The sequence below is a fragment of the Pinus tabuliformis genome, chromosome 1_1 (genome assembly GCF_031772625.1).
Source record: "Pinus tabuliformis cultivar Carrire ecotype Pingquan chromosome 1_1, CPIR1, whole genome shotgun sequence".
NCBI classification, from domain to species: Eukaryota; Viridiplantae; Streptophyta; class Pinopsida; order Pinales; family Pinaceae; genus Pinus; species Pinus tabuliformis.
In genome coordinates, this window is record NC_142297.1 from 236,817,253 (window position 1) to 236,830,418 (window position 13,166).

Below are 13,166 nucleotides of genomic sequence, written 5' to 3' on the forward strand. Positions count from 1 at the left end.
CTATAAATTCCTTCCAAACTTCTAACCCCAAAGGAAACAAAAAATCTAATGGGAAGAAGAAAGGATGAGGTAGGAAAAAGAACCAGGATGGGAAGGGAAATGCAAACAAGCCCGACAATGATGCTGGTGGGGGAAGAAAGAATCTAAGAAAAAGGTAAAATTTCCATGCAAGCTATGAAATGGAGATCATTTGACTCATCTCTATCCTAAGATCCAAGATGCTCAGTGCTTATTAGTTCAGCAGGGGTCCTCTAGCTCCCAGGCTGTCCTCACTAACCCTTTTCCCCAAGGGCAACAATTATTTGCTGGTGCAAACTCTAGTACCGGTACCCTCGCAGGGGGCAACCAGGAAGGGGACAATACATCAAATGTTTACATGATGAGTTCACATATCAACGTCACTACGCGATCGCATGATTACGGTGAATCAGAGTCATCTAAGGCTAAATCTACTTCTGATGCTTCAGAGCCGCTCCATATTGAGAGGCCCTCTGTTGAGTCTATACCTCGGATGTCGAAAGGCTCCGCAAAACGCTTGACCATTAACCCTAATGCTAGGGTAGCCCAGAACTACTCGATTGTAGAAGATCTGGCTCAGAGTCCTTGTGCTATGTTGGCGTTAGAGGTACTCCAGTCATGCCCCACTCAGAGGAGTGCATTACTCTCTACAATCAGAGCAGTTGATCCAAAAAATTCTCTTGTGCTTACATTTGATATGTCAAACGTCAAAAAGAGACTCCCACATCATATGGCTTTCTAGATAAAGTCTACATATTGAAAGACCAATATCTTTCGAACTATTATTGATGAGGGAGCTTCCACATGTGTGATGTCCATATCATGTTGGAAGGCCATTGGATCACCTCAAGTTTTTCCTTCACCTACTCTATTGACGAAATTTGATGGACATTCTCATAGGCCGCATGGGATTATTCTTGCCTTTCCCACAGGGGGAAAGGTGGTAAATATTGAAGTATAAATAGTCGATACGAATCTAGATTACAACCTCCTTTTAGGCAGGAATGTGATTTATGCGATGGATGCCATTGTATCATCATTATTTTGCAGCCTTTGCTTTCCTCATCAAGGGAGAATGGTGAAAGTTGATCAAATGGATTATTATCTAGGTGACTCCCATGCATCTTCTGATTCTATTGTTCCATTAGTGGACAATCCCAGGCAAGCTATAGAGAATTTAGGAGTTGGAATGTACTCTTCCTTAATGGGTACTTTTGATCTTCTTGCTCCTATAACTAGAATTAATGTTATTTCATCCTCCAAGGGACCTTCCCGAAGAGATTTCTTTCGAACTCATTATTTTTCGGACCCTTGGCCTTTACCCTCATATACCACCACATTAGATGGAGGACATGTAGGTGGAATAGCATGTCCTATGTATGCAGTAGAAATTCTATTGTTAACTCTGCAGACTCAAATCCTACTCCTTTCTCACCAGAGGATCTAGATGGAGATGTGGCTCTGACCTAGACCCTCGACTCAACTTCGACTCAGGATTGTTTAGATACTGTCTTGCCATTTGAAGAAGCAACTCTAGAATCAATGATGGGTGTTGATATAACACGGGATGATCTACATCATCGCTCGTATTTCCTCCCTCATTTGCAAGAAATTGAGTCAAGTTTGTCCAGTCTTTTCACTAGTGATGTTCATGCAGTTTTACACCCTTTGGCACCATCATAGTTTTTTGCTGAAGGTAACATGTATGTTATCTCACAAACTGTAATGGTGAACATCTCTAGGAATCCTAACACTATTGAAAATGTCTTCATTGAAGCTGACTGTTCCCCTGAAGAAATTCAAAATTATATGGATCTCTTCAAAGAGTTTCGTGATGTGTTCGCTTAGTCTTATGAGGAAATGCCTGGAATAGACCCATCTATAGTCCATCATGAGATCAAGACATACGGAAATGCTAATCCCATTCATCAAAAACTTTAACCGGTTAATCCTAGAAAAGAAGCAGCGATCAAAGCTGAAGTCAAGAAGCTACTAAAGGCGGGTTTCATATACCCTATTCCTTTAACTGAGTGGGTCTCTAATCCAGTCCCCGTAGATAAAAAAAGGAATGATTCGAGTATGCATTGACTTTATGGACCTAAATAAGGCTTGTTCAAAAGACAATTACCCCACGCCCTTTATTGATCAAATTATTGATGAGTGTGCACCTAATGATATTTTTTCGTTCATGGATGGATTCTCTAGTTATAATCAAATTACTATTCATCCAAAAGATCAGCATAAGACAACCTTTATTTGTGCTTGGGGTACGTTTGCGTACAAAAATATGCCTTTTGGCCTAAAAAATGCTGGAGCTACTTTTTAGCAGGCCATGTCTTATGCTTTTCACAACATCAAGCATATTATCGAAGCATACCTGGATGATTTAGCTGCTCGTTCTCGAAAGAGAATGGATCATCCTAAACATCTTCGATTGATTTTTGAGAGGTGTTGTTTTTATAAAATCCGGTTGAATCCGAATAAGTGCATTTTCACAGTCACATCTGGTCGGCTGTTAGGATTCATCGTGTCAACGAAGGGGATTCATGTAGATCCCTTCAAGGTTGAGGCAATACTTCAGTTGCCTCCCCCGTCTTCCATACGTCAACTTCAAAGTCTCCAAGGAAAAGAAAATTTCTTGAGGAGATTTATAGCCAATTATGCCGAGATCACAAAAGGATTTATGTGTTTGCTTAAGAAAGGGGTCCCTTTTTTATGGGATGATTTCGTGCAACGATCTTTTGATGCTTTGAAAAAATCATTAACCTCTGCTCCATTATTGAGTCCACCTAATTATAGCAAATATTTCCTCTTGTATCTCGCTGCAGTAGAATCAACCATTGGTATGGTTCTGGTTTAGGAAGATGATGCCTTATGTGAACATATAATGTACTATCTAAGCCGAGGCTTGGTAGGTATTGAACTGTGTTATTCTCCCATTGAGAAATTAGCTTTGGCATTACATTCTACTTTGAAAATTTTTTGTCTTAGAATTCGTCAATCCATTTCAGTTTGTTCTCAGTAGGCAAGTGATTTGGGGAAAATATAATAAATGGATTGTCATCTTGCAAGAATTCGACCTCGAATTCATGTCAGCTAAATATAAGAAATATTTAGTATTTGCAGAGTTGATATCCAAGCTACCTTGTAAAGAAGACATTATTCACGAGGAAACTTTTCCTGATGAACATTTATTTCTTATTTCCTGACAGGATCCTTGGTATGGGGATATCCTTATATATCTCCAGACTTTGAAGTTTTCGCCTGCTTTTTCCAAAGACGAGCGTAGGAAGTTGCATCACCTCGCTAAGAATTATGTTATTATAGGTGACACGTTGTATCGTCATGGGATTGATTCAATCCTTAGGTGTTGTTTAACCTTGGAAGAGGCCGAGTCCATGCTTAATGATTGCCATAGTGGAGCTTGTGGCGGTCATCTATCTAGGCTTGTGACAGCCCAAAAAATTCTATGAGCATGCTACTTTTGGCCTTCAATCTTCAAAGATTGTATTGAGGCAGTCAAAAGATGCCATCCTTGTCAATTCTATACTCAGAAAATGCACGCACATCCAGCTCTACTTTTTCCTGTTATCACCATTGGCCCTTTCACAAAGTGGGGCATTGACTTTACTACTTGTAATCCACCTTCGATGAGAAATCACAAGTATATTATTGTGGGCATAGACTACTTTACGAAGTGGGATAAGGCCATGCCTAATTTTAAGAATGACAATGAAACAACGACCTTGTTTCTCTTCAATCAAGAGATTTCCATGTTTGGTATCCCTAAAGATATTGTCACTAACCATGGCAGTCACTTCCAGACTCAACTGATCTCTGAATTGGCTCTCAAGTTAGGTTTCTGACAAGATCATTCATCTTTGTATTATCCTCAGCCAATGGACAGGTTGAAGCCATGAACAAATCCCTTAAAATCATCCTGCAAAGGATGATTGCCAAAGCTAGATCCAATTGGAACATCATGTTGTATCTGACACTTTCGGAATACCGAATGCCAGTTAAGACTGCCACTGGTTTTACTCCTTTTCAACTGGTATACGAGTTGGAATCTATTTTTCCTGTTGAATGTGAAATTCCTTCCCTTAGACTAGCTGTTGAACTTATTCTAGAGACTTCTAGTATCCAAGAGCACCTCGTTCATTTGGAGCATCTTGATGAGCAGCGTTGAAATGCTACCCCAATAAACAAAGCCCATAAAAACAGGGTAAAATCTCAATATGATAAGCTGTTCATCCTAGAATTTTTTCTGAAGGTGACCTTGTCTTGGTCTACGATCAAGACAAAGACGCCTTGGGGGTAGGGAAGTTTAAGTCTATGTGGTACGGTCCCTTTATTGTCATGCGACTTTTAAAAAGGGAGCTTATGAATTGATTGAATTTGAAGGAAACAAGTTGGCGGAGCCCAGAAATGGGCTCAACCTTAAGAACTACTTTGCTTAGGCTTTGATCGAGAACTTACTTGTTTATATACATTATATGTTTGTACATATCTATCTATCGATTTTAGTGATGTTGCTATTTTTGATTTGGTTTGGCAGATATTGATGGATGATTTGATATATCTAGGGTTCACCGATGGTGCGAGTAGGCATACCTGGAACCTTGGTTCTGTGGCTTGGGTGATTTATTATCCATCTTTCCAGTTGATGGTTTCCAGAGGAGTATGTATCGATCCTTCTTCACATAATATTGTTTAATATACTGCTGTTATCAATCTACTATCTGAAGCGATATCTCTTGATATTGATTTGTTAGTGGTTTATTTAAATTCGCAGCTATAGGTATCTCAACTAAATAACATCTATCGGGTACGAGATCCCTATTTGTATCGCCAATTTTTGAGAGTGCGATTGTTGCAACGATCATTTGTTTACATCACATTTTTTCACATTCCACGATTAGAAAATTCCTTAGTAGATTCTATTGCTAATCAAGCATTGGAATAGCATATAAATCATTCATCAAATTAAAAACATAAAAAATAATCTAGAAATCATCTATATATATGATCATCAAAAATCGTTTGTATATGGATAGAGTGTTTGTGTCCAAAATAATATACAAAAATCGGGGCACGATGCCCTACAAAATTTGGGTTTATACCCATCATCATGTCTAAAATCACAAAAATGGATCTGGTCATCTATCTAATGATCCTACTTAGGATGAATAACTAGAAAGTAAATGATGACATTGGCCACATGCTGAAATAGTCGAACCCAGTCCCGTGGTACTCCTACGTGCCACTGCTTCTCCTTTGGTAAGTCCTATATGGCTATCATGGGTACTTGGTGAGTCAGTCTCACTAATTTCCTCTGAACTGCATGGAGAATTCTCTTAGTCTCAACTTCATCCCCTTCGACATCTCTTCCATGATGCCTATGTCGAGGAAATCCATCAGGTCTCACTGGTCCCACATCTGAAACATGATCAATATATTTTGTAAGTGTCTTGTCTCATCAAAAAGATTTTTAATTCATTTATATTGAAAATCCAAAAAAATCTTAAAAATTCAAAAATTCAAAAATCATTTATACCTATGGCACCCCATGCTGCATCTGGTGGCAATACTAGATCCAGATCTCCCTAGAAATCCATTCTGGCATAGGGGTAGTCGTCAACTGCAATGACCTGTTGATCCCACCAAAGGAAAAACTTGTCATCAAAAGTCGTCCTGGGGACCTCACCACCCCCTAAGTGTTTCATCAAGTCAACCCATTTGCCCATCCGCAGATTCCACGAGCTACTGATGGTAGATAATACCTTGGGTTGAAGCCCATGTACTTTCTCAAAGAAGAACAAGCATAAGATAGTGCCATATCCAAAATTCTTTGTCTGACCCTTCTATATGGAGGTGAGTTGGTTCTTCATGTTGGTTAGCAGAGGTGTGCACCAATCAAAGACAATAGTGAGACATTCCACTACTAGGCTCATGGATACACGTGAAGCCTGATGTAAAGCAGCATAACCGTTTACCCTGGTGATGGTAAATAGTATAAACTCTCTACGTGCTTGATTGGAATTTGACTTCCAACCTTTTCAGGATGACCAAGACAATATATGTGGATGTAGTCTTCTACACTGAGACTACCTCTCATCCTTCCAGTAGAATGCACTATCTCTCCCCTTTGAGAAAGACCGGTAATGAAGTAAATATCTTCTATCTCGATCCTCAGGGGCATCTAATCAATCATGAATGCATCATCTTCTGCACTCCAATAATGAATCAACAACTCAAGCAATCGAGTATTCGCCTTCATGTTTGGCATTTTAAAGAATTTTAACAAACCACAACCTCTCAAAGCATCTAAGGCATTTTGATCTTCCATCACTTGGTTATCAATGGCACTGTGCTCCCTTTCACGCCAAGTAATTGTCATCCTACCCAAAAAAGATGTTTCAAATCATTAAATTCATGTTTAAATTTTTTTACTCGTGCACACGTGGGTTCCCTTTTTACACAGTCGCATGTAGGGCCCTCGTATACGTGGGTTACCTATATTCAACTTGCGTGTACGCAGAGTTGAAATTTTTAACATATTTTCCTACGGTCAAAATTATGAAAAAACATCTAAAAAGTATAAAAAATGATTAAAATCATGATTAAAGGGTTACCTGGAAGTTTTGGAGTGATTTGAACGGTTGAATTTGATGGAGGAAGTTTGTTTGAGTTTTTCTCCACAACTCCTTCCTCAAAACACAAATGACAAAAATGTGAATCCAAAAGTCCTTATATAGGTTGAAAAATCAAAAATATTTTTTCAAAAGTTGATTTTTATCTTATGGATTTTTTGAACTTTTGGTTTGGAGTGTTGAGAATGGGTTTCTTTTACAGGATATTTTGGAGACTTATTTGAGAAATCGATTCGGTCCCATGATTGCAAACCTGTCATAGCAGGTATCATTTTTTTTTGCTGGCATATAGGTTAGGGAATATCACTTTCTATTGCATTTTGCATAGTAGCCTCCATACTGTGATATTTTTTGCCATAGGGTCGACCCCATCATGTCTTGATTCACAAACCATTTTCACTCACCGACTTTTAAAGTCATGACATAATGGTAGATCCAACATTTACATGGGCATCTTAGTTAGATCCTCGCCGACATTTTTTGCCCATGCTTTGACATTGAGTAGGCTCGGGAGTCCTCTTTAGTCCTGCCATGACCTGTGCGTTGGAGACTCATTCTCGTTCTTCTTCGCTATTTTCTAGCCTTATACCCTAGAGGCTCCTTTGTGTTTAGTTGTATTGTTACATTGCATATTGACTATTTGTACCTTTTTGCCTTGAGCTGTCTTCACTTGGACTCGTGTTTAAGCCAATTTTTCGACCATATCTTCTGCAAAATCAACCTTGCAATCACTTAGCCTCTGCAACTTGACACACCCTTTTATCTGTTGAAAGAATGTTCCTTTGAGTGTCATTGACCAGTTTCACCACCTTACATTAAGCATAGGAATGTTCCCCTCTGAGGAACTAGAGAATATTATTTTTCGACACTCGTTCTTTCCACTGTACTATAGCATTCTTTTATTCTTTTTCAAGCTTCACATAAATGAAAAAGACAAAAAAATTATATATCCCAAAAAAGAGTGGGAATGAGACATTATTTCCATGATTGATGGCAGCTAGAGTCAGTTGTGTCGCCCTTGAACAAAGCACTCAAAAAGTAAGTCTTTCCTCCATTGGGATGGGCTTTAGTTTGACTTAGGAGAGCCTTAACCTTGTTATTGAGTCAGTACTCCTCTGATTGGTTATCTCTTCCAATCATATGGAGAGTTTTCTTATGCCTCCTGCATGACGAACTTATACAAAGTTATCATATGCTTCCATGTAGTCACAGTTGAGTTGTGCTTTTGTTCAAGGGAAGTAAACCCGAGTCAACCTCTCTACAGTGTCTCTTGACCTATTTTTCAGTCAGCCATCCCTAGTTGTCAGCGTCTTGTTTGGTATCACATCAGCTATGTTGGTCCTTTTGTCATGCTGGTTTAAGAAGGTCTCCATTGAGTTCTTGCTGGCAGGTATATCTCTTATCGACTATAAAAAGTTGCTTGGAGGGCAGATCTAGAGTGCACCCTAGCCCTATTTTCATTATTGATAGGTCACCTTGTGCTCAACATCTATCAGTAACATGGGTCTTTGACTGAGTGGTTTCCCTTGTGCTTGACAGCAGCTTTCATTATCACACATTGGGATTCATGCAGTACCTTGGTTTCCATTTGACCCTATTAGTGGATTCCTCACCTTTGTGTCAGCTTTCATTATTGGTTGGTTCAGAGGGTTTCTATCGTGCACTAGCTACATCTTGTGTATGCCAGAAACATGCTTCGGTTTGGTTGCTACATCTTTTTTCATCCGATTCCTTCCACATTATTGGCCTACTTGTTACACTCGCGCTAGATTGATGAAGGATGCCTTAATGCCTTCCTTCTATCACATATTTTCCCATCGACTTCAGCTCATTGCTTTGGGAAAGAGATCTAGAGTCCATTTGGCACTACCTTAGGGTTTTCAGTCATCAGTGGTAGATTCCTTCACTATCGATAGTGGGAAAACATCATTGTCTCCTGATTGATAGATTCTTCCAAGTGTTCAACTACAATTCATTTATTCACACTTGTTAGATTGTACTGGGTACCTTAGCTCTCATCATCATTATCGGTGAGTAGTCTCACGTTTGTTAATGGTATACATCAATGACCGGTAATCAAACAAATTCTCACATGGTCGACTTTAGATCATTTATTCCCATTGTGTAGAAATGTACCATGGCAGTCAGTGAAGACCTCGGGTTTGCATCAGCATGTCTTGGTTCACTTGTCAGTTGCTCCTATTTCTGCTAGTTGACACCATCCACATTATATGTTGCAGTTCCTTACATTGACATCCTATATGTTGGCACCCTGTTATCGGGAAATCTAGTGTCTATTTAGAACTGCTAGTCCCACTAAGACGGGTAGCTATCTTAGAAACAAATAGATTAAAGTCACTTTTTTTTCCTTTACGAGAGAGAGATGAGAAAGAAGCAGAGAGTACCAACCTCAGTCTTCTGCTTGGCTCCTTGCTTGTTTCCTTTCCCCTTTGACAGAATCTTGCCACTGCTTCCTTACTTGTTCCACTTCAAAGAGCACCTTTATATTCACAGCAGCATAATACCATCAAAGCATAGAGATCTTTCACTATAAACAATATAGGATCAGATATATATTGACCATACAAATGCATATATCAACACAATATTCAGAGATACACAAGAATATGGAGGAAAACTCAAATAGATTTATTAGTAAAAGTAGTAGAAGAGAGGATTAAAACCACTTGGTCTGACCTAGCGCCATCCTCCCAACTTGAAAGCCCTCTTCACCTCACACAAAGCAAGATCACCCAACAATGTCTTCAAAGAGAAACTAGCAACACCTCTTTGCAAATTACCAAATTCCAACCCTTGGATATTTGGAATGAGGGATCCATTTATAGATATTTGCAGGGGGGTGAGTCAGCTTCTAGGATTTTGATTAGTGTCATCTCTCTGATAGTTCTTGGTTTCATTTGGAGATTTCATGATCTCTTACTCATCCTTGGGTGAATTCAGGGAGGCAAGTGTCAAATGAGCAGCTTCTAGAAGATTCTCAGGGTCTCCACCTAGCAAAATGCTTGTGCCATTTTGTCTGCTCTCGCCCATCACGCCCTACAGAAGGGATTTCCAGTATGCATCACACTTTTTGCATGTGGCAGGTGAGATGCATCGCACCCTTTGCACTGGGAAGTCTGTATGGTCCCGATTTGACCAGTTCTGAGTGGTTTTTCATGGAAAACTTATGGGAGATGATGTAATCAGCTGACCTTGCTCCTTTAGGGTATGAAACAACACTTTTAGGGACTTAGAAGCCCTTGGTTTATGGACATATGTGACTTGGGTTGCAGTGCCCAAATATGTCTATAACAGTTGCCCCCTAAAGCATGAGGTCGTAAATGTTTTGATGTCGGGTGAAATGCTTTATAATGAGGATCCGAGGTTTTTCGCATTGGAAGGTGACCTGTAATAAGATACAATACAATACATTATCTTCATAATATTTTCATGATCTAGCTGAGGTGGTCATTCCCATGCTTATCTTGATAAATTCATTTTCATGTACATAGGATAGACAACTGTCTGTGTGTAGACTGATGATTCTGGTAGAGCCATCATCCCTTAGTTTGGATGATTATCTGTGCAACAATGATGTACATTTGATGTCTTTATTTTCTTGATTATATCACAACCCGGATGGATGAAACTAGATCCGGGGTCTTCAAAACTCGTTCAATCTTCGCCCGAAAGTACAAGTCGATCCATGTGAAAAGATGTTCTGATGTCGAACATGGAAGGACATCGCCTGATTACCAGCCAATGATGTAAGCTGTTAACATATGCGAGAGGAATCACCAATAATGATGATGACCCTCAAGGTACTGCAGTACAATCCATGTGGTGAGAATACATGAGTCGATGTCGAACACCACGCAAAATCTTTCGGTCGAAGGCCATTAGTGTAAACCTGTCGCCGGAAGTGAGAAACTTGCCACTGAGGCATGTAAGCTTCAAAGTACTGGAAGGGTTGTCCCTAGGTCGGCTTCTTGGATAATGAGCTGATGTCGACAAGAAGTGACCCGTTGTAGGACGGAATTAATGGATCCCACATCTACAACACGGAACGGAGCAAATGATTTTGTAGAGGTGAAAACGATCTGATGATACAAGGTTCAGGGTGGCAGTCATGAAAGAATGAAGCGTGAAGGTCTTGTAGCGGATGAGACACAAGCTAGGTAGGTGTTATCGGGAAAAGTGTCTATCTAGATCTGCTCTATCCCACTAAGGTGTGACAGCGACCTTAGAAACAAACAGAGAAAACTACTTTTGTATTCTTCTGTATGAACTATAAACAAAGAGGAATAGGATGAACCAACCTGTGTCTTGCGCTAGTCCTTTGATCCAGTCTCTCTCCTCTTTGAAAACTTCCAGCTACCTGCTCTCTCACTTGCCCAGCTTCACCAAGTTCCTGTAAGATCACAGAAGAAAGAAACTATACAAAGACATGGGTTTATATTCATAAATAACTTAGGATCAGATTTAAGTTAACCATACAAATGTAACAAGCATCAATGAAACACAAGCATGGAGAAGAAACTCAAATAGTTTTATTGATATACAAGAAGATCCAGGAGGAGTTACAACCGATGATTTCTGACCCAGCATCAACCTCCCAGCAAAGAAGTCCCTTCTTCAACCCCAACAAAGCATAGATCACCCAATTCTCTGATATGTATCTAAAACCAACAGCAATTCCTTACAATGTGCAAAATTCCAGCCTCTGGATCTCTGGGATGAGGGATCCATATATAGATGTATGCAAGGAGGATGAGTCAGCTCATGAATTGATTAGTGGCTTCTCTCTGTCAGTTCTTGCTTCCACTTGGAGACTGAGAGCCTCTTACTCATCCTTGGTCGAATTCAGTGAGGCAAGTGTCATTGGAGAAGATTCTGGAAGCTTCCATTGTCTCTCCACCTCGTGGAATGACTCTGCCACTTGTCATTTCCCGCGCAACGCACCCTGGTAGTGCATTTAGGTGCGTTGCAACGCACCTAGCTAGTGGACTTAGGTGCTATGCAACGCACTTGGCTAGTGGAGCAGCTAAAATGATCCTTATTTGACTAGTTATGAGCAGTTTCTGGTGGAGAACTTCTGGGAGAAGCTGTAATTTGTTGACCTTGTTCCTTTAGGAGTTAGAACAACACTTTGAGGTACTTAGGAGCCCTTGGTTTATGGACATTTCATGCTTAGAGCTGTAAGGCACAAAAATGTCTATAACAGTTGCCCCCTAAAGTATGAGGCCGTTTATCGGGTGAAATTCTTTATTAGGAGGATCCGAAGTTCTTTCAATGCTGGGAGGAGACCTGTAATAAGATACAATACAATACATTATCTTCAGACTGTTTTCATGATCTAGCTGAGGCGGGCATTCCCATGCTGAGCTTTATAAATTCATTTTCATGTACATAGGACAGACAATCGTCTGATGGTAGACTGATGATTCTGATAGAGCCATCATCCTTTTGGTAGGATGATTATCTGTGCTGCAATGCTGTACATTTCAATGTCTTTATTTTCCTGAATATATATCGCAGCCCGGATGGATGAAACTAGATCCGGGGTCTTCAATCTTGTCCGATCTTCACTCGAAGTACAAGTCGATCCATGTGAGAAATGTTTTGAAGTCGAACATGGAAAGACATCGCTTGATTACCAGTCAATGATGTAAACTGTTAACAAGCGCGAGAGGAATCACCGATAATGATAATGACCCTCAAGGTACTGCAGTACAATTCACCTGGTGTGAATAAAGGACTTGGCGTCGAACACCACGCAAAATCTTTCGGTCGAAGGTCATTGATGTATACCTGTCGACGGAAGTGAGAAACTTGCCATTGAGGCATGCAAGCTTCAAAGCACTGAATGGGGTGTTCCTAGATCAACTTCTTGGATAATGAGCTGATGTCGACAAGAAGTGATCCGTCATAGGAGGGCCTTAATGAATCCCACATCAATGACACGGAACGGAGCAAATGATTTTGATGGAGGTGAAAACGATCTGATGATATATGATTCAGGGTGGCGGTCATGAAAGAATGGAGTATAATGTATGGTAGTGGGCGGGACACAGGTGGCCTTTCTGGATGACTTCTCTTGAACATGTCGGCGACACTTATGTGATGGATTGGTAGCATTAACCCCAAATGTGGATGGTATGGTGAGACCATGGCGATGTGACCGGTGAATGAAACAACCCAACTCGACTCGGGCACGGAGCGGAAGTGTCATGTTCAAGAGCGACTTGCTACCAATAAAGATTCTTTGAGTTTTCTTCCCAAATTTTCCCCAGTCATTGCTGACCAGTACCTCTTTATTTTTGTCAAGCTTGAGGAGGATATCATATGCTTGTTCTATAATTTGCCCTTCGGGCAAACCCATCGCTATGTTTTAACGAGCCTAGCGATAGTGAAACTCGTTCTCGTCTAAAGACAAGTTTGTCGCTATTAATTTTTTTAACGAGTCTAACGACAAAGATAACTCGGTCCTTTTCA